At 37.5% G+C, this 23,754-nt stretch overlaps 1 long non-coding RNA gene across 1 annotated transcript; it reads left to right on the forward strand.

Moving 5' to 3' along the window:
* The first annotated feature begins 1,200 nt into the window (after positions 1-1,200).
* Positions 1,201-23,095, forward strand: LOC118729339. Its single transcript, XR_004991203.2, has 4 exons — positions 1,201-1,213; positions 1,795-1,798; positions 10,673-10,680; positions 22,925-23,095. It is a non-coding gene; the product is annotated as an uncharacterized LOC118729339 (long non-coding RNA).
* The last annotated feature ends 659 nt before the right edge of the window (positions 23,096-23,754 follow it).

Below are 23,754 nucleotides of genomic sequence, written 5' to 3' on the forward strand. Positions count from 1 at the left end.
CTCCCAGACTATAAGAGGGCCTGGGCCGGGCTGAGGGAGGCCTCGCCTAAGTGCACAAGTTTTGTGCACCAGGTCTCCAGTACTATATATAAAAGACGAAGTGTTCGTTTGTCTGACCGGTAGCTATGATGCACACTGCCCACCAGGGGGCAGACACTCAACACAGTAGCTATCATGATGTGCACTGGCCATTTAAAAATAAATAACACTGAGGACCTGGTGCTGACAAACCAATACTCAACTTCCCCCAAGTGGGACACAGGCCCTGCCACCATCCCAGAGTGACACCCTACCAAATCACAGCCAATGCTGCCAAGACCCCATGGTGCAAAATGTGGCCACAGCCCAGCCCAGCCCAGAAACGGTGGCTGTGGGTGCCAGGTGATGATGTCACATAGCAACTCCTGGCTTCCTCTCCCTAGCAATTAGCATCATTGACATTTCTTCAGCCCAGTAGCCTGACTTGCTTTATAGCCAGGTAAAAACATTTTACAGTTTAATTAATTGTTTATGAAGTGTTTTCCCATGTTTCATCTCATTTAATCCTCACAGAAGTCCTGGAATAAGTACATAGGAGATTTGGTGGAATCCTATTTTCTTTTCATTAGCAAGACACAAATAGCGGTATTAAAATATTTCTTCTAATTAATTCTCTTTCAATGTGCACAAATCCGTGCATCTGGACACTAGAATGTATATATACCTACAACATAGGTATATAGAAAGCCTGTCATACTTAGTTACACTCTATTTTACCTTTTGAAGTGTGTTACAGAGAAAACAATATAGAATATTGTTATGGTTTTTTATTTATTTTCCTTGGAATACTTTTACCAGCATCAAACATCTTTAGGTAATTAAATTTATCAAGGGTTTTGACATGAAAATAATATATTACAATAAGTCAATGAGTTCACTATGCAATTAATCTCAGAAGCATTACCTAAGCTTTCTATCTGCCTCAGATCATGTCCCAGAACATTTCACTCCATTATTTTGTTTAATATAACTTTTTGCTTAAATTAGAGATCAAAATTTAACATTTAGGCCTATAATCTTTGTAAGTTCTAGGTCTGTATATGATACTACTGATAAAAATGAATAATATCAATACACAAGTGGCTTAACAATTCAAACTAGGCAAAACCCCACTGATTTTAGTTTTATGATGTGTAGCTTTTCTGAGAATAAAGATGCTGTATTGAGAGGAAATGTAATTCAAATGATATCAATTATAAAGATAAAAGTATAAGCCAAAATATTAGTGGAGTATTTCCATGTGCAATCTCCATGACAACGGGCCTTTGTAGGTTTGGTTTTGCTCATCATTGCATCCCCCCAATGTTTGTATGGAAGTTGCTCATTAATTATTTTGTCATGAAATTATAATGAAGGGAAAAAATATAAATATGCATAGTCATGTCAAAAAAAAAAAAAGTTTGTATTACAAGGCCTGCCATTTCTGTTTGAAAGAAAAGGAAAGGGAATAGGGAAACAAATCTCTTCTTGAAGATCCAGCATGGCTCTTTGCAAAGATTTCTCTCAGTAAGTATTCACATCAGCATTGAAAAGAAGATGTTGCCTTCATTTTCTTGGAAAGGGAAGCAAGTAGTACTAAAATATTGTAACCAAGATTACACAGTTAGAAAATCAATTAGCTTGCCTTGTTCTGTTCTCTTAGAACTTAAGTCGAGAAGGTAGTCACAGAACTAGCTGGCATTAGGACATGCTCAATTTGGTCATTTTAATCATCCCAATTTTCTGTTAATTAAGCATCAGCCATCTGTTATTGAGAAAAGTGCTTAAAAGTTTAATCATCTGTATTTGATTTTATTTTTATTGTGTTGATCTTAAAGGATTTACTTGACCTGCCGAGACTAGGGTCTGTGTTCCTAACTGCCTGGGATTCTTGTACGCTTGCTGCAAACAACCAGTCTGGTTCTTAATGGATAATGTGTCTGCGTGTTTAACAGAACATTTTTATATAGTCCAGCTTTTTGTAACCTTCCACAATCCTTGTTATTTTTTAAATCTACTCTTGAATGTACAGTCCACTTGGGATTGCAGTTTGGAAATGTCAGGAGATAAGGGTTTTGATGTGCCGTGTGCTCAGGACGATGATATTTTTGCTGCCATATGGATGTTCAATGGGCTCTGGACCTTTTCTTGGAGAGACCATACTATTCTATTCAAGGGCAAGCTTACATATTGACTTGTTTTTGAATAGTCTCTGTTGTTCCACTTGTCAATATAGTTTTTAATACTATGTTATTTTATGTATTGCTGCTATATAAAAAGATAATGTGTTACATAGCTAGAGCTATTACTGTAACTTTAATATAAGTTGGAGATGAAAAATATTATAAGACGCTTATCATCCTTTTTCCTTTTTTTCAAGATCTTCTTGACTAATTTTGGGTCTTTGTATTTCCTGAGAATTTTTGATGCAGTTTGATTGTTTTAATCTGTGGATGGAGAATCTCAATATTTAAATTTCAAACACTGTGTGTGTTCCATCCACACTCTCCTTTCCTTTCTGATTCTAAGTGCACGTCTTAGGACCTCTCACTATCCCACCTGATACTTACCTTATTTTATTTATTTTTTTTTCTTTTAGTGCTTCTACTTTATTTGTTGTTAAACTCAAGTATTTGTTTCTTAATTTTGGCCATTGTAGACCTAGAATTGCCTTTTATTTATTTTTTTTTAGCTGATTCCCAGTTTACTCCTAAAATTCATCAAATTATTTATTTTCTTGCAAATATTAATCAAATTAATTTTGAAGTTCAATATCTAAAACTTCTGTGTATCTTCTTCCATTGCTTGTCTTTTCTCTCAATTTCCACTTAATTACTGTATCCCCATAATCATTTTGCATGCCTTTGTTTTTTTATTGACAGAGTCTGTATAAGGAAAAAAAGTCTAAATAACTTAAAGCTCTTTTTGTATTATTTTCCACTTGAGAGGATTAACGTTTGCTTCTGGTTGACAGTTTCCAAGGGATAGTTATCTTAATCCAATCAGATATTGAGCTTATTTGGAGTGGGGTTTCATTGCTTTAAGAGCCGTATTTATTTATAGCTTGCCCTTACTCTTCCGCCAGAGCCTTTGAATCTTCAAAGGAGAGCCTGGAGTACTTACAATGTTCCCTTCTCTGGAGTGACTCCTTAATCCAATTTCCTGTTTTCACCTCCAGCACTTTGAACCTCCTAAATGTCCCGTCCTCCTACCAATGGCTTCCAAATCAATAAATGTCTTACCAACTGTTGAACTCTGAGAGCTTGGTGTTTCATCTCATTAACATCCTGCCCCCACAGGTCCAAGCTTGCTCTTCAAGGGCCTCCGAGCAAGTGCATTTCGTTTTCATTCTCATCTCTAAGTTGTGCTGGTGAGGAGGACTGTTCTGAAACAAGCACCCCACCATCTCTAAGAGTAATTTTTGCATCCACTGCCATCTATAAGCCAGTGTTCTTTGGGTATTATTCCAGGTAGCACCAATTTAGTAATGCACAAGTTTTAGAACAAATGGTGTATCAAATGGCTGTTCTTCTGATTCACCTCTGTGATAGACTGAAACCCTCATCTTTGGACACCAGACCTGTGTCACCTCACATGCCTATGTCCACATGCCTATGTGGAGTTTAATCCACAAGGGAATCCTTATCCCTGGGAACTAGACTGAAGCATTTCCTAAAAGCACCCATCCTATGTATGGACCTTGTTATCCCCTTTGAGCAGTTCCTTATCGCTAGCACAGGTATAAGTAGTTTTTAAATGAGTCTGTTGTACAGAGAAGTAGACACTGCAGGCCAACACGTTCACACTTATAGCATCACAGCTGAGCTCAGGCATGTCCGTAACGCTCAGTAATGCCTGGGCCTCCTCCCATTGGCTAGAACTTCAAGTAGTGTAGTCCCCTAGCCAGTTTCTTGGAAGAAGAAATGGCCTGTTATATAGCAACCCACAACCCACCGGCTGTTCAGAGGATTAGAAGGGGCACTGCAGGCACCTTTGTCTGATAGAGCATTTGTGACAGAGAAGCTGGATGAGGAATTCTGTTAAGGAAATCTTCAAAAGAGGTCTAGAATTCTGAAATACTTGGGTCCCAAATGAATTCTCACCAACATAGCATAACGCAGAGGAGACCTTTTCATGATGTGAGCAACCTGAGCATGACATTCGCCCCGATGCCTGGCCAGTGACCCCGCCATTGGAGGCCATCGTGACGAATTAAAACTGTCCATGGGCTCACCCCACAGAGCTCCCTCTCCCTGGGGCCGCACTGGCTGCCACCAGCGCTGAACAGACAGCTCGGTATAGACTCTGGAGGTGAGGCATTCTGCTCAAATTAGGCCCTTGATAGTCATGATGATTGCTGCACCTTACTCACAGGGACTTACCTTTCCTTCTGTATATGGCATTTCCTTCTCCCCCAGCACACATTTCCCAGGCCTCCATCCTCATGCTTCATACTTACCTGCAAGCACACTGGAGCATGCAGCACGGCTTCTGGATCAGACATCTGACCTTCACAGATCCTATCACACATCCCAGTGCCCAGGCAGCCTGCCTGGCACCATGGGGCAGCCTGTTGAAGACAGGGCGGTGGCACCAGGGGCGGTACTGTGCAGCACATCGTAGGATGTGCTCTCCGTCCGGAACTCCTGGGGAGAATGGGCTCTGCTTCTGCCACAGACAGAAGGAAAGAGTTCAGCATGAGTACAATGAAGTATTTTTTTAAAAGTGGCTGAAATGTTTTCCTCCTAGCCCTACACTTCTAGGCTCTGCTTGTGGAAAAGCCATAGCGCTTAAGAAAATTATTCTTTTATAAGTGTGTGGTGATACCCAAAACAGTAAAACATGGGTTATCTCACATCTACCCTCATGTTGGAGGTCTGTTTGTATAATAAATGAAATAGTGTTCATTCCTGGTTAATGATGTATGCTGGAAATTGTCTGGCAAACCTTGTTCTCACCATTCTTGCATTCTTGGTTTCATATTCTTTATATCTTCCCCTCAAAATCTTATCTTACCTAAAACTTTGAATACCTTGAAAGTGAGCTTATCTATAGAACACCACTTTTCCTGTATCTTTGATAAACTAAATGATTTTGAATCATTTTAAAAAAACTTTGTTAGCAAATAGGGTGGTGTGTTATAATTGTGTTGTAATATTTCCATTTTTAAGTATATTTTTATTGATTTCAGAAAGTAGGGGAAAGGAAGAGAGAGAGAGAAATATCAGTGATGAGTAGGAATCATTCATTGGCTGCCTCCTGCATGCCCCACGTCTCAGAGATAGAGCCTGCATTCTGGGCTTGTGCCCTGACCTGGAATTGACCTGTGACCTCTTGGTTTATAGGTTCATGCTCAACTACTAAGTTGAGCCATGCCCGCTGGACTATTTCTGTTTCTTAATAGAAATTCTGGAGCACAAGGACATAGTTGTACGTTCCAATCAGTGTGGTATACGGCTTGTTAACTTCTCTTTTTCTAATGTGCTATCTAGCCGCTATGTTTTGTCACATAAATTAATTGACCATGATGGTACCTACCTGTGAGGACCCCCGACTCCTCCCCTCTCCATCACCTACACGTCAGAGAGGAGCCAGGCAGATCTTTCCTGGCTTGGGACTATTTCTGGGGAACTTCGGCACAGGCTGTTGTGGTATTTGCTCATTTTAAACATAAATAAACCTGTTTATCCAATTTGCCATGTACTATGTATAACCTAAATGTGCAGGTTGGAATCTGAGTATGATTATAATAAGTGCTTGTCTGCACTTTTGATGAAAATTAGGATGCAAGTCATTTTCCACCCTGTTTATCTTTTATAATTAGAGAACTTTTTAACTACATTCCAAATAAATTTAAATGTTTACTTGGATTTTGGATTAAGTTAGGGGCCTGTGTCTCAGTTCTTGCTCATTAAAGGTGAGTTCCTTCAGATCTTCTGACGTTGTGAACATCTTAACTTTTTCTGAAATGGAAGAGTGGGCGATATTTGTTGTAAGAGAAGGAGACGGAGGGAGGGGAAATAGGCATAAAGTGCGATAAGTCACAGGGTCACTGCATCTTGCCAGGCTTTTTAGTTCATTGTCAGGATTTGGGCATTTTCTCAGAACGTTGTGAGAGGCTGCTAGGGAGTTTTGAACAGGACAGTAGCCTGATCCTATGGATATTTTTGCTGGCTTTGTTGAGGTATAATTGATAAATTTTAAAAAAATGTATAAGTTTAAAGTGTACAGGTGGTATTTTGATAGCTAGATAGATTGTAAAATGATTCCCACAATCAAATTGTTCTAACTTATCTGTCACCTCACACAGTTAAGTTTGTGTGTGGAGAATAAACACTTAGAATCAGCTCTCTTATCAAATGCCAGTTATACTAAACAGTATTATATATATATATATTTAGCTTAAAGCATGTTTTCTTTAATTCTCACCTATAATAAAAAACCTTGTAGTTAGGCCCCTCATGAAGAGGCAACTTATTAATTAGGGAACTCTTTGTCACTGGCCATGGAATGTCTTCCAATTGACTCTACTATGGACTGAAAGGCTTGCATTATTTTAAATGTGTCCTGTTGGAAGGAGATGACCTTGGTGTATATTTTGGTAACTTTCTAGTAATTTATTCTCCTTCTAAAGAACTTTAACTGCTCTTTTCTGCTCCCATGTTACAGGTGTGTGCTCCTCTCTACCTAGCTCTATTTCTCCCTGTATTTGTATTTCTTTCTTTATTGTTGAGACTATTACAGATGTCCCTCTCTTCCCTCTCCCTCCCCCCGCCCCTGCCCCATTTGTGACCTCTACCTGGTTCCTGCCCTACCCATGCCTTCACCTCCCTATTGTTTGTGTCCTTAGGCAATGCAAGTATGCATATAAATTCTTCGGTGAATCTCTTTTCATCCCCATCCTTCTGAGTTCTCCCATTAAATTTTAATGTCATTGTTTTAATAACATAAAGTAATTTAAAATGTATGATAGATATAGGTTGATTTAACTTATAACAAGTTAAGTAATTAAAAATTTCTACATTAGCCCACTGTGTAATTTAAGACCTTTCTCCACAGCTTAAATTAGGGTTATAACTAGGATTTATGATTAGGATTAAATTTTAGAATTTGAGCACATAATAACATAAATTTATGTGAATTGTATATTGCATTTTGAAAGCTTTATGTTTAACATCTAAATTTCTATTATGCTTATTATAACTCTTGTGATTATTATTGCTATTGTGTGATTATTTTTAAACCAAAGATTCTAGAGATTCTAATTACAAGTTACTAATTATTTCACATATTTCACAATTTCACTAATTGATGTATGTGAGAAATCTGATGAAATATAGTTAGGTAGAGATGATTAGAATTGAACTTCTCAAAGGGAGTATAAATAATGCATTTTTCTAGAAGAAATACAATTAATGACTCTTTCTATGTTGGAAAAGCATTAGTTTAGGGAAAATTCTAAAATATACCAAGGTTTAACTATACTTACTAAGCTTTAAATCACTGTTCCAAAAACTCTTTTCAATATTTCCCCTGCAAGTATATGTTAACAGAGACCATTTCTAAAATGTATAATAAAATAGAAATATCTTTGAGATGCATATAAATTTTTCATTTCTAATCTTATCAAATGATTAAGTTTGAAATGAATGTCTCCTTCAGATCATCAGATTTATGGACCATACGTGTAATTTAGTTTTCAAGGAATTGGTCATTAAAAGGGCCATTTTGGTTGGCCAGACCATTGCTTTAATGGATCTGTCCAAAACATCACTGCCTCTCCTGGCACGAGGCCATACCCCAGGTACTGAGGGATGAGAAAGGGTCAGGTTCCTTATGTGTTTTTAATTTTTAATTGAGGAAACCAGAGAACAGACTGTGTTAGGTTTTTCTCTGTTTTGATTGTGTCTACAATTTCAATCTGCTTAAGTTAAAAGTATTTGAATTATTGTTGTAGGTGTCTTATAGTGATAATTATTAAACAGTATTAACTTTGGAAGTAGACAGACAGACTCTTTTTTTTCCTTTAAAAGTGTGTTATTGTGAAGTGTTTGGACCTAAAAATTACTAGTCAAAAGGGCAATTGTCATAATTTTTGTGACACTATTTAGTATATAAGCAGAGATGTCTGAAAAAAACTAGTCTCTCCATTTTAATGTATTTTACTAACCAATCTGCCTCTTTATTATAATCAATTCAAAATATATTTAAGTGTTTTCTAAGTCCTGTGTGAAATTTATCTTTGAGGGCCTAAGGATAAATGGAAAACACTGCACAACTTATTCCATGTTCAATTTTGAAATGAATTGAGAAAGAAGGTAGAAGGTAGGCCAAAGAGAAATGCATACACTTATATAAAATATGCATCCAATAAAAAAGAAAGCGTATCTGAAAAGGCCACATAACAAAAATGTATAGTTGAATAGTAAAAAGAAAAGAAAACAAATTTTAATGCCAAAGAATAAATATAATACCGGTATATATACTACTATACATGATGAACCATACCTTGATCGTCAACACAGAACTGCTACACACGGCATTCTAGAATTCATTAATATATAGCAACATCCTAGTAAATCAAAGGAAAGCATGCTTTCTTTGATTATTACCTATAATAAAAAAAATATATTGTAGTTAGGCCCCCCCATGAAGAGACTACTTATTAATTAGGGAATATGAGCTCTGACTTGATCCAACAATTAAAGTCACAGAGATTTGCATGTGACTTCTGCTAATGTGTATGTGCTTTTTGTTCATTTTGTCTATTTGTTATAGGCATTGTCTTTAAGAAATAACTGTTCAGTCTAACCATCCCAGATTACTAATAACTGCTGCTCTACCTTCTGTCTCTCTGAATTTCATTATTTTGAGTAACTTACATATTTGGATTATCTAATATATGTCTTTTTGTATGTGGGCTTATTTCACTTAGTTTTAGGTTTTCAAAATTCATAGGTGTTGCAGCATATATCAAAATTTAATTTTAAGTCTGAATAATATCCCATTGTATTAAATATTAATAGAGGCCTGGTGCACGGGTGGGGTCCCTCAGCCTGGCTGGTAATCGAGGTCAATTGGCTCCCACCTCACCCAGTCCCGATTGGGCCAATGGGGCCTGGGAGTTGACTGGCCTGGAGGGGGGGGTGGGGAACCACAAGAGGTTGGCTGTGGGAGCACACGACCACTAGAGGGCAGCTCCTGCATCACATCACGTATCTGCCCCCTGGTGGTCAATGCGCATCATAGCTACCGCTGGTCATCCGGTCGTCTGGATATCTGGTCATAATGGTCACTTAGGCTTTTATGTATAGATAGATTTTTGGTTTATCTGTTCATTCAACATTGAGGATTTGAATTATTTTCTCCTTTGGGCTAATGTGAATGATCCTGCTATAAACATTATACATCTATCCCTTTGAACCTATGCTTTCAACTTTGGTATACACCTTCAAGTGGAATTTCTGGGTCATATGGTAGTTTTATGTTTAATTTTGAGAGGAACTACCTTATGTTAACCACAGAGGCTAAACCATTTTACATTCCCACTAGAATTCAGACTTTACTGTGATGCTTGAATAAATTATTTAATTTCAGGTAAACTTTCAAATCAAGTCTTAAATGAAGTTATATACATAGAAAAGAACACCTAAGATATTTGGGGGGAAATAAAATTATGAAAACTAGCACTTGCAGTTTTTAAAACATTCTTAAATATATGCATGTATAAGCACACACACACACACGCCACACACCACACACACACACACACACACACACACACACACACACACGCATATATATATTTGCATGAAAATGCATGTGATATATATATCACATGCATTTTCACACAAATCCTTTGCCAAAAAATATCTTGTTTTAGTTCTATCATCTGTATTTTCTTGGCATTCATCTGCTATCATTATTTTAATAAGAGAACGTTGCTACATAACAGGTAAGTTATAGATGTAGTTAAGAGAAATATAATGTTTCTGTACTTCTGTTTATCAGTGAGAAAATACATTTTAAGGGCTATTTTTGTTCCAAGTTAAAATAACAATGAGGAAACAAGTAACCGTAGTTTTTGCCCTTCACTCTCTATGATAGATCTGCAAATGATGGTCAAATGAACTCAAATAAACACACATGGTCAGTGAGTGTCTCTCTGTTCCCTGTTAGTTTTATTACTTTATTTTTTGTTAAAATATAGATTAAATCAATAGCTTGCAATTTTTTCAATACCACCTTTTCATACTTAAACATATTTTAATTCAAAATTTAATTCATTTAATGAAATGGAGATTATCATCTTTTTTTAAATTACATCTTTACTGAGAATAAAATTTACATACCATACTATTCACCCCTTTTCAGGGACCACATCAAATGTTCTAGAATAGTCACAGATATGTGTGAGCATCATCACAATTTTTGAAGATTCTATCACCTGGAGGAGAAAATTCTTTTAACATTGTAGTTATTATCCTCTATCCAACCATCTTCCTCAACCCTACGAAAACATTAGTCTGCTTTTTGTCTTTACAGATTTGCCCAATTTGCATATCCTATGTAATAAAAGCATAGGATGCAAGTTGACACCTTGACTGAGAGTTGTCTGGGAGTTCAATCAGGGGGTGGGGCTGACCAATGGAAGGGAGAGAGGTCCCGGCTGGCAGCCAGCAACCTCTAGGGACCCAACCAATGCATGAATTTTGTGCCCTGGGCCTCTAGTTTTATATAAATAGAATAATATGTAGTCATTTATGACTGGCTTCTTTCACTTAGCATAATGTTAAAATTCATCCATGTTCATATTAAAGTTTCATCAGTTGCCCAAGACTGATACTTATATGTTTTCATTCTAATCCAGATTCATGCAGTGTATTTACACATTCAGGTTTGTTGTAATTTCTTGAGGAATTGATTTGTTTACCATTATAAAGTGTTCCTCAAGTATATATTTAAAAGTTATTATTACATTATTATTGAGTTTGGAAATTCTATATATTCTGGTTACAAGTTTTTGTAAAAAATAGGTATTGCAAATATTTGTTTCTGATATGTGGCTTCTCTGTTCATTTTTTAAATTAATTTATTTTTTTAATTGATTATGGTCTCACATAATTGTTCTTATTCCCCCATTTCCATCCCAATCCCTCCCTAGATATGCCCCACCCCCACCCCCCGAGACTATCATCTTTTGAAATGTATCTTTATTGTTAAATATTTATTCATTTTAAAAAATATATTTTATTGATTTTTCACAGAGAGGAATGGAGAGAGATACAGAGTTAGAAACACTGATAAGAGAGAGTCATTGATCAGCTGCCTCTTGCATGCCTCCTACTGGGGATGTGCTCGCAAGCCAGGTACATGCCCTTGACCAGAATCGAACCTGGGACCTTTCAGTCCTCAGGCCAATGCTCTATCCACTTAGTCAAACCGGTTTCAGCTAAATATTAATTCTTGATTCTCAAACCAATGGGAGTTTACCACACTTATGGTAATGCTGTAGCTTGGATGAAATAGGATAATTAGTTCTATCTTACAGGCTAATTTTCCCCACAACAAGTAAACACCTTTCACTTGCTTAGGCATTTACAACACCTATTGACTTAGTAAGTTGGGATTGCTGTAACAGAAAGCCACTTCTTGTTTAGCTTAGGCAGTCAATATTTATTTCTCACAGTTCTGGATGCTGAGGGGTCTAAGATTACGTTGCCATGGATTCAGGGTCTGGTGAGGCTTTCCTTGCTGGGTTCTTACATGGCAGAGAAAGAGGGAGCAAGCTCTCTGGTCTCTGTATGAAACGGCACAAATTTCATCATGAGGAGCCCCACCCACATGGCTCATCTGAGCCTAACCACCTCCCAAAGGCCCCTCATGTTAATAACTTCACATTGGGGATCAAGGCTTTAACATAGGAATTTGGAAAGAATGCAAACATTTGGCTCCGTACACCTGTTCTGCTCCATTTCTGCTCTGTTTTCTTTAAGAATGTGGACAGTGCCGAAGTTGGTTTGGCTCAGTGGTAGAGCATCGGTCTGCGGACTGAAAGCTCCCAGGTTTGATTCTGGGCAAGAGCATGTACATTGATTGCGGGCACATCCCTGGTAGGGGGTGTACAAGAGGCAGCTGGTCGATGGTTCTCTCTCATCGACGTTTCTAGCTCTCTATCTCTCTCCCTTTCTCTCTGTAAAATATCAATAAAATATATTTTTGAAAAAAGAATGTGGACAGTGATTCTTACAGTCTATTTGTAAACTTGTTAAATGAGAATACTGCTTCATTCTAGCAACAGATCTAAAATCATTATAAAACTATTTTTTACATTTTTCATGTTTTAAATATGAATAGTATCATATAGTCTTTGGAGGCAATATATCTTTTATAAATATTATGCATAGTAAGCACAATATTTTCACTTTATTCTCTCACACTTCCTATGTGGTATGCAAATTTATTATCTTCTTTGAACTTTGGGTTATTCTTCATCTCTGTCTTCATGCCATATTATACAAGAAAAAAAATCAAAAGAATTTGTACAGGTTGTGGTAAACGTAGGTTTACAGTTCTTGGTATGGAAAATAATATGATCATTAATAAATAGTAATACAAGAATGAACTCAGTATTTTACCCATTTTTATTTCAGAGAAAAAGAAAGAGGGAGAGAGAGTTAGAAACATCAATGCTCAGAGAAAAATCACTGATCAGCTGCCTCCTGCATGCCCCCTACTGGGGATCTAGCCCACAATACAGGCTTGTGCCCTGACAGGGAATCAAACAGTGACCTCCTAGTTCATAGATCTATTCTCAACCACTGAACCATGAGAGCTGGGTCATAGCTCTTTTTAATACAGAAATAAATAAATATATACATATATTTTTTTCATTTAATATGTAAGATATATAGTTATAGCTTTTATTAACATTTCCCATTATTATTCTTTTGTAACATTTTTACTTTATTCTTTAGAGATATGACCCCATAATTGTATGGCTTTCAGTATCTCCTGCCATCAGAGTAGAAAAAATTATTCCTGTTTCAGTACTTCAATAATGAGCTGTCAGCCCATAATCCTTGCTGTTGAAGAGCTGAGAGAAATGACTGGATCCCTGGTGATATGACCTCAATGCCATTTAAAGCTTGCCCTTATAAAAGAGTATATTCTGTCTCAGAAGCTCTCATTTCTCTTAGCTTTTTTTTAATATCTCATAATATCATGCATATGCATAATTCAAAGCGAAAACAAATTCAGCAGTAATCATACACACATAGAACATTTATTAAGCACTATTTATTTTGAACACTAATTATTATGGAGAAATATTGATAGCATCTTAATTTTTATTTATAAAACTAAGAAGGAATCACTGGGGCTGCTGATTTTCAGTAGCAACATGGTAGACCTGTTTGCCTGCTCAGACTGTTATTTATTTGCTTCATTAGCATGCCTTTGGTGGTTTTAAAACAAATAAAAATATCCATCTAATGAGTTCACATCCATGAGAGTTTCCTTAGCCACTGTCTGTGCAAAGCAGAAAGGTTATCTATTAGTGAGGTTCCACCAGCCAAACAGAGGCTGTAGAGTGTATACATTCTGGGATCTATTGCCAGAAATAGGCTTACTAACTGAGTTGGTGAAACAATGCTAACATTTGTAGGGCAGGCCATCAGAAGGCAAGTCTGGAACTCACAGGCATGAACTGAAGCTTTAGCCCATAGTGGATTCTTTTCCAGAAAAATCACAATTCTGCCCTTAAGACTTTTACCTGATTGGATCAGGCCTACCCAGATGATCCAGGATATCCTCCTTTACTTAAAATCAGCTCATTATTGACCGTAGTCACATCTACAAAATATCTTCACAGCAACACCTAGAAGAGTTTTCAGTTGAACAGTTGGGGACTATAGCCCAGCAAGTTGACACAGAAAACTGACCAGGTTACTTCCTGGTTTTATAAGGTGAGCATTCACTTGACATATAAACGAGGAAACTCTAAGTGCTTAAACTCAATTCTTTTTTTTTTTTTTAAATATATATTTTATTGATTTTTTAGAGAGAGGAAGAGAGAGGGATAGAGAGTTAGAAACATCAATGAGAGAGAATCATCTATCAGCTGCCTCTTGCACAGCCCCCACTGTGGATGTGCCCACAACCAAGGTACATGCCCCTGCCCGGAATCAAACCCGGGACCCTTCAGTCCACAGGCCGACGCTCTATCCACTGAGCCAAACCGGTCCCGGCTTAAACTCAATTCTTAATGAGCTCAGTCTATATCACAGGAGGTGCTATAAGATCTTAAACATTTTCCTCCAACTATTCAAGGTCCATAGTATGATCAGCTATATTTCAGTACTACTTATAAAAGTCAAGATCTTAGGACTAGTACGTGTTCAAAGTTTTAGCCTGTTTTATATATCACATTTTGACCAAGATCTAGATATGATTATGTATTAGAACTTAATTGTTTTTATGATCATATAACAAAAGTAAATTAAAATCAACTTATGTCATGGACAGCGTTCCAAGTTTAAATCATTCTTCTGTATGGGTCATGTACATAAATTAAACATATAAATAATAAATAACAAAGGTGGTTCTGGCCTAAATAGATGATAAAGCAATGTAAGAAGATTAATATTTCACTTAAAAACATGATTTATTAGGTTAGTGGACAAAGGCTGAGGTGGGATTTCTGGCTTTAAAACCTCAGTACAAACTGCAGGAAACCCTATGCTTCAACTTTTTCTGTTTTATTTTCCTTAAAATAAGCTTATATTTTACAAATCTTTTGATCTATCCCTAAATATCTCTCCCTCTCTCTCTCCCTCTCTCTCTCTCTCTCTCTCTCTCTCTCTCTCTCTCTCTCTCTCTCTCTCTCTCTTTCTCTCTCTCTCTCTCTCTCTCTCTCTTTTTCTCTCTCTCTCTTTTCATAGTCTGTATTTGTTTTCTATTGCTGCATGATTGTGAATTTTGCTGCTGGAAGCAACACACAATTATTAGGTACAATTTCTGTGGGTCAGGAGTATCGGATACAGTTTTGCTGGATCCTTTGCTCATGATCTCTCTAGGCTAAAATCAGGATGCCAGTCAGGGTTCAGAGACCTCTTCCAAGTATACTGGTTGTGCTCAGAATCCAGCTCCTTGTAGTTAGGGAAATGAGGCTGTAGACCACAGTCTGCTCTCAGCCCCTAAAGGTCAACCTGGGGTCCATGCCACCCAGCACCCTCCACACATGGAGTGCCAGGACTGACCTGCAGACCCTGAATGGCAGATGAATGATTACTCTGGCATGTTTCTGTGAGGCTAAGGGACTACCCGCTTTTGCCACCAAGTGGCCTCATTCGCCTGCCTCCTTCGGTCTTTATTGGAATAACAGCTTGAACTAAAATTAACTATCAGATACTCTCAGCAGGTAAGCATCCTTGAGAAAGCACATGCTTCTATCCTGTCCTTTAAGCAATGGCGTGTCTGAGTAAACACCCAAGGGATCAGACTTTTTTGGAAAAGTCAAAGCAGGGGCTGCTGCCTTCAGCAAGGGTCCCCCTCGGCCCCGACCTTTCGGAGAATCCTCCTTACAGACATTGCAACCGGGCCCTGCACTTCTCCACAATGGGATACAACATACTGGCTTTTTTCTTAGAGGCTAGGAGGAAAACCTCTTTTGCTTTGAACCAGTCTACACCTTTGAGTTTCTTTCAAAGACTCACCTGAATAGGTCAGTCCCATCCAAGGTCACCTCTCTTTTGGTTAATTCAGAGTCAACTGATGAGGGACCTCAGTGATACCTGTAGGATACCATTTGCCAGGGGAAGGAATCTAAACATGGGGGTGATATCCTATCATAGTCCCACTCAAGGAGAGTAGGTTTTGCAAGGGTATGATTCATTTTGGAAACTAGCCTGCCATGTATTCTAAAATAAAATTTCTCACTATGTGGAAATAATGGGCTCACCTAGTAATATAGACAAGTTTGCTTTGCAACTTACTTGATGTAGGTATTTTTGTTTGTGACTTGGGTTAAATGGGAATCAGAAGTGCCAACATTTCAAAGATGTAATCACTTATTAAGAATCTCTTTTTAAAATGTATTTTTTCATTTATCTTTATTGTTGAAAGTATTACACATGTCCTCTTTTCCTCTCATTGGCCCCTTCTAACCTGCACCCACTCCTGACCCCAGGCCTTCACCACACTGTTTTTGTCCATGCCCATGAGTTATGCATATATGCATATAAGTTCTTTTGTAAATTTTTCATTTCCTAAACTTTTAGTGGATATACAGGCTTCCCTAGGCACTGAAGAAAAATCACCATACATTATCAGTTTCATTGCAAGACAAATGTTAACCTGTGCCCAACAAAATAAAAGATAAGTATAACACATGTGCATGCACATGCACACACGTCATATATATTTAAATAAATATATTTAGCTAAGAAATAAAACATCTATTACCAAACGTTGTTCTCCAGTGATAACTGAATACATAACAGGGTATGACTTTCAAGTAGATTTTTAAATCTGTAAGTCATCTATCACTTTTAGTAATATCCATAAATGGAAATTATGAATAGTTTATTTTTACACTCCAAAAATTTAAGCTGTAAATGTAGATCATAAATACTCCCTTGTAGATTGTAAGACCTTTGAGGAGGAGTTATGCTTCCTTCATTCCCTGTGTCATTTTATTGCTGCCATCCGTAATTACTCTATGTGTTGTTGAAATGTTTAATGTATGTAGGCTTGCTTTTATGGTTCTAATATGCAAGATGTCACCACTTAGGATAAATATATTTCAACTCCATGTCACTTTAAAAGTTGTGGATGAATCAAATTGCACTTCATATGTGCTTATCACCTTGGAAGCACTCACGTGGTGTGACAGTTGTGCAAGCCAAGGAGTAATATGCCCCAATAGAACAGACAACATACCGTATGAAACATTCTGAAAGGAAATTAGAATCTGTAACTATTGAATATGTACTCATCCTTTTATGAGAAAATAATTTTAAATAATTATAGAATAGTGAGTGGAACATTAACAGCAAATGTAAAAACTATTAATGATGTTCCTGGCTATATAAAATAAAGATCATACTTGAGTAATTTAATATGAAAATGGTGGAAATGAAACTTTAATAAAAATACAACTCTAAAATATTACCTGGCATTGCTGGAAAGCATACGATTTGTTTATAATTTAATGACTATTTTAAAATGTGGCTACCTAACAAATAATTTAGTATCTTTAGCTAATTATTATTTTTTATTTTTTTAAATATATTTTCATTGAATTCAGAGAGGAAGAGAGAGGGAGGGAGAGATAGAACCATCAATGATGAGAGAGATTCTTCAACTGCCTCCTGCACACCCCCTACTGGGGATTAAGCCCACAACCTGGGCATTTGCCCTTGACCAGGAATTGAACCCAGGACCCTTCAGTCTGCAGGTTGACGCTCTGAGCTAAACCAGCTAGAACTATCTAATTATTTTTAAGATAAAAAGTAAAGAGATATAAAGGTAGTAATATAATCTACAATAATCTATAATAATAAAAGGGTAGTATGCTAATTAGACCAGATATCTTCCGGATGTTATTCTGGACATTCTTCCTGACAAAGCTGGGGCCAGGGAGAAGCCAGCCCGGGCCCCGGGTGCTTGCTGGTGACCGGAGGATGGAAGCCCAAGTCCTGAGTGCTGGAGAAAAGCTAGTTCCGGCAGAGGGAGGGGGGTTGGAGGGGAGGAAGGCCTATTGCACGAATTTTCATGCATCCAGCCTATATAATAAAAGCCTAATATAATAAAAGCCTAATATGCTACCTTGTTTCCCCAAAAATAAGACAATGTCTTATGTTAATTTTTTATTCCAAAGTTGCACTAGGTCTTAATTACAGGGGATGTCTTATCTTTCCATGCACTAGGTCTTATTTTTGGGGAAACACGGTAAGTATCCAGTCATCCAGTGGGTGGTTCCAATCAAAGGGTAATATGCTAATGATATGTTATGACTGCGCAATTGCTTGCTATGACGTGCACTGACCACCAGGGGGCAGGTGGTCACCTGATCAACCAGTTGCTATGACATGCACTGACCATCAGATGCTCCAACAGCCAATTGGGACTGAATGAGAAATGCTGGACATGCTCTGGAGCCCTCCCATATCCCTCTCTGGCCCTGATAGTGCACTGGTGGGGTTCCTTGCCTGGCCTGCACCCTCTTGCAATCTTGGACTCCTCGGGGGAAGTTGGAGAGCCAGATTCAGCCCCATCCTACAGGCCAGGCTGAGGGCCCCCACTGGTGCACAAATTTATGCACTGGGCCTCTAGTACAATATAAAATATAAATATGTAATATAAAATACAAGTATCAAAATAAACATCACCATACACAAGTAAGAATTAATGAATAGAATATTGACAACTATATAATTAGAAGCCTTAAAATGCAAAAGTGGAATTTTTATAAAGTATATTAATGGGTTGTCATTACTCATTAGCCTGTGCTAAAGCCAGAGTTGACTATCACATCATAAATGCTGTGCTTTGAAAAATAATATGACATTGAAACACTACATGAGCCTGAAGAGTAAACTTTTGGGAGATGATCAGAGGGAGCAGTTATAAAACACGTAATAGGATAAAAGTTCAACTACATAAATATTGATGGTAATTATCTAGGAATTAAAGGCATGGTTAAAACTGTCCATGGCATGTGAGAATTAAATACTTTAAAGTAAAGGAAATCTCCTGGGGGAATATAGTGGGAGACCCTTCTACAAATTGGTGCGTTATGACAATTGCATCATTTTATGAGGGCTTTGACTTGATCATCCAAGAGTGGTTCATAGCTCTTCTCTAAAGGAAATTCATAAATAACCTGAACAACTACAAAATTCTAAAGCAGAAGCTTCTGGAAGTATACCATCTAGAACTGAGGTTTAATTGAGAAGCACAAATATTGAAAAAGTTGAGAAGAAATTATTACCTGAAAGAAACTTAGGATGATCTTCATATATGATAAAAACAACTGCATAATGCTAGTCAGTGTGAAATTACTAGGCTCTTCAGAAGAGCAGTCATTACATGTTAAATATGTAGTTCCAACTAAAAGCGTTCCTCAATTTTATTTATTTATTTATTTATTTATTTATTGTTATTCTTATACAAACCACAGCCAAAATACAGTTAACATGATTTCTAGTTTAACCTTCTTCAAAGTGAAATGGGAGCTTCAAAGCTAATTGTAAAGCAATCTGGGTACATAATCCTTCCGAATTTTATTTTTATTTATATTTATTTTTTTAATAAGTATTATTGTCATCATTTAAAAATTGTGCAAAATGACAAATAGTAACAGCCTCACTGGTAGATTTCTTTTCACTTTCATGAAGATAAAAACAATTGCACCCAGCCAGCTTGGCTCAGAGATTGAGCATCAATCTGCGAACCAGGAGGTCACGGTTCAATTCCAGGTCAGGACACATGCCCTGATTGTGGGCTCTGGTTATAGGCTCCATCCCCAGTGGGGTGTTTGCAGGAAGCAGCTGATCAATGATTCTCTCTCATCTTTGATATTTCTGTCTCTGTCCCTCTCCCTTCTTCTCTGAAATCAACAAACATATATTTTTAAAAACCAACCAAACAGTTGCATTGTTCACATGAATGTAGTAACCATAAACATATAAATTATCATCTCTCAGTGAGTCACTTGATTTTATTAATATTTTTAAATTTTTTATTAATAAAAAATTATCACTAAAAATAAAAATGAGAAAATATTTGAGGAATGTATAAATTTATGATTGTTTAGGGAAATGATGCTTTGAATTACATAAAATATAATTCTGAATTTACAGTAATACCATATTAATACATTTTTCTTCAAGAACACACATATGTCTTTACACAAACGTTTATTCAATGTTAACACAAATGAACAATGAATTCTCTCTACACAATGGTGTAAATAAACGAAGAGGAAAAACAGTAAGAAAATGTAGTAACTCAGAATAGTCATGGAGGAAAATCCACCAATGAAAATGGAATATAAATGGCACAAGAGAGTCCTGGTCAGCCTCAGTGTTGCTTCCTATGTCATTTGCACTAATTAATTTTCTTCCAGATTATTCTGGCTTGCAAACTCTGCGTTAGAGACTGAAACACAAATCAGTTTCTCTGACAACGAAAGGAGCAGGGTGGGTCTGCTGATGCAGTGCTGTCCAGGAAAATGCCTTTGACTTTCTAACATGGGATAAAAAGCAAATTCCTCTGTAATCCGCACTGGATTTAGGCTTATTTGAGTTTAACGGAGGCTTGACATGCTGCAGGGAAAGAAAAGAAAAAAAGGAAATTAGTACAAGGTTCATATATTTTGTTAAAAAAAAAAAAAAAAAAAAAGTAAAACAAAAAGACACAAATACCATTCTTTGTAATACACCAGTGGGTACTTCCTTATTGGATAAATAACTTTAAGCTGAATCCCGTACAAGATGTTTTTTGACATAATGTCAATTTTCAGCTTGCTTTCAAGCCTTAATTAGATTCATACATTTCCGTGCAATTTCTGTTTGAGCAATTGAGACATTTCTGAGCTCGGAGACATGCTTGTTAGCAGGGGGCGGTGGAACCCATCGTTTATCTTTTGTTTTACTCAGCACGGCTTCAGCCGGTGATACCACGCCAGGCAGGATATGATCAGCAATGCTTTTAATTTTGAAGTCTGTAAATCATAAATTATTTTGGAAATTTATAATACTTTTATATCTAGGATTTGTTTTTTCCATAAAAGGAATAATTTAAAAAAAATTTGCTCTCAGTGGCTGAAAATATTTGATGGAGAATGGATGAAATAACTGCTGTTTGAGCTGGAAAGGGAGAGATGCCTTGGATATAGAAATGATGAAGAAGATGATGATGATGATGATCAGCATCATCATCATCATCATAGTTTATCTGCATCTGTCTATATGCCAGCATAGTTTATCAGCATCTGTCTATATGCCAAGCACTCTGCTAAGCAATTTACATAAGCTTAACTGACTGAACTCTGTGAAGTATGCACAGTTATTTTCAATTTCCAGATGGACTCGAAGGATTAGAGAGGCAAATAACATATCCAAATTCTTAAGTTGGTTGATAGTAGAAGCAATTATCAAACACACCAAATCAAATCAATACTCACACAAGTAATTGTAATTTCACAGTTTGAGTGTACAATGAAGGAAATACACTGAAGGAAATAGCATCTCTCAGCGAATCACTTGATTTTATTATTTTTTTTTAATTTTTATTAATAAAAATGATTACTGAAAATAAAAATGAGAAAATATTTGAGGAATGTATAAATTTATGACTGTAAAGGGAAATAATACTTTGAATTACATAAAATATAATTCTGAATTTAATACCATATTAATACATAGTATTAAGTTGGAAAGGGAGAGATGTCTGGGATACAGAAATTATGAAGAGGATGATGATGATGATCATGATCATAGCTAATGTTTATCAGCATCTGTCTATATGGTCTGATAACATCTGGGTAAGAGAAGAACCCCCAAGAAAAGGGAGTTAGGTGGCATGCAAAGAGCAAACGGTGGTGCCTGGTCACTACACTCTATGATCTCACTGTCTTAAACACTATTATCATTCAGAAAATCAGGAACACCCCGAATCTGGAGAAGGTAGTTTGATATGCTGTATCGTAATCTTGGTGAAAACATCATCAAGTCACCAGGGTATGCAGTGCGAAAGGAAATTGATGGTAAGAACATAAAAAAATATTCTCTGTTATACTTAAGAGTCTGGCATGTGATGTGTCTAGTATATGTAGGGCATTCTTTTAACAGCCAGTGTGACTAGTACATCAGAATCATGGGGAGCGGTGTAGCATGGTGAGCCTGGAGTGGAAGGAACCACGTTGGAGTAGCTTTCTATTGCCTGCCAGCAGCGTAATCTTGCTCTTTGTTCTAGGAGCAAGGCGAGGCCACTACGGGTTTTAAACAGAAGGGGAGTGATCCAGTCCCACCCGTGTTTGAGAAAGATCGCTCTGGTTGCAATATGTATGAGAGATAAGTGAGTGCTCACCTAAGGAATAAAAGCGTGGTGCAGGCTGGAGACATGGATGTGGAGAGAATTCACCATGTGACTGATAGTTCAGCTGATGCTGTAGGTGCCTGCCTGAATCCGTTCAGCCAACGTGGTGGTCACCTGTGCCTGGTTCCAGACATGCAGAGGGCACTGGTCTCTGTTATTCAGAATGTGCTCTTGCCATGCATTGCTTGGTCCCCTTGTGAAGCAGGCAGCAGGCCAGGGAGCAATCCTCACCCAGGACAGACTAAAGGAGGCTGGTGGGTAACTACCAGATCCTTCATCCTCAGGGAGGAGAGAGTGTGCAGGCCTGTAGCACGCAGTCTATCAGAGGTACTTCAGAGGAACTGAGCCCCAGTTGTTGGTACCCAAACCCTCCCTGTTAATATCATCTGTGTTGTGGGCTTTTCTTTCCTCTCTGTACCTCTCTCATAGATTCCTGGGATCTTTTCCCAAATAAAATACCCTTGCATCCAATCCTGGCTTCAGGGACACCTTTGCTGGCAACAATTGGATTCCATGATTTTCTGGTAATGGCAGAGCAGGATAAAAGGAAACATTGGTGATGAAACCTGCTTTTTGTCTTTTAGAACAGGATGAATATTTAATTCATCTTTTTAAAACAAGGGATCATGTTTTTGAAGGAAGTGCATGAGAGCAATGGTGACACCCAATAGCAACATCAAGGAGGCACTCACTTTTCTGGCACAAATACAGGTTGGAGCTGTGTGAGTTTAAAAATCATGGACATCCATGTGGTGGCAGGATTGAGGATGACATTGCCTGAGCTGAAAGTGTGCAGCAATAGGAGGCTCTAGAGCAGTGGTTCTCAACCTTCCTTATGCCACGACCCTTTACTACAGCTCCCCATGTGGTGGTGACCCCAACCATAACATTATCTTCGTTGCTACTTCATAGCTGTAATTTTGCTCCTGTTATGAATCTTAATGTAAAGATCTGTGTTTTCCCATGGTCTTAGGTGACCTTGCTAGCAGTTCTAGCCCCTACTTAGAGCCTAAGACCATCAGAAAACACAGATATCTACATTACGATTCATAACAGTAGAAAAATTACAGCAACAAAAATAATTTAATCGTTGGGGATCACCCCCACATGAGGAGCTGTGTTAAAGGTGGAGACATTGGGAAGGTGAGAACCACTGCTTTAGAAGGAAGCCACCAGAAAGCCTACAGGAAATGGCCAATTGTCAGAGAATGAACTCGGGGTGCAGCTAGGAGAGAGGCAGGACAGTGGCACAGAGGAAATGAAGCTATGTGGTGGCCCAAAAGCAAAGGAGTGCCTCCCCATGTTGGGAACCTTCCTTTCCAAGAGCGGGTTATAGGGGCATACGCAGGATTATGCGCTGGGACAATTCTGCTTTCTGCCTTCTCACAAATTTAGAGTTTGGATGTTTAATACCCCTTTTAACAGTCCAACGTAAAATAGGTATAAACTGCCACTTTCCTGTATTTTATCCATACTAATGCAAATTACAGTGATGCTTTTAGTCTCCATCTATAAAGAGACAGGACAGTATTTTAAAATACAATTTTCTTCTATATAATAAAAGGGTAATATGCAAATTCACCCTAACAACAGAATGACCAGAAAGACGGCTGGAGCAGCCCCTATAAGGCA

This window comes from Pipistrellus kuhlii, unplaced genomic scaffold (genome assembly GCF_014108245.1).
Source record: "Pipistrellus kuhlii isolate mPipKuh1 unplaced genomic scaffold, mPipKuh1.p scaffold_m20_p_3, whole genome shotgun sequence".
Taxonomy (NCBI): Eukaryota; Metazoa; Chordata; class Mammalia; order Chiroptera; family Vespertilionidae; genus Pipistrellus; species Pipistrellus kuhlii.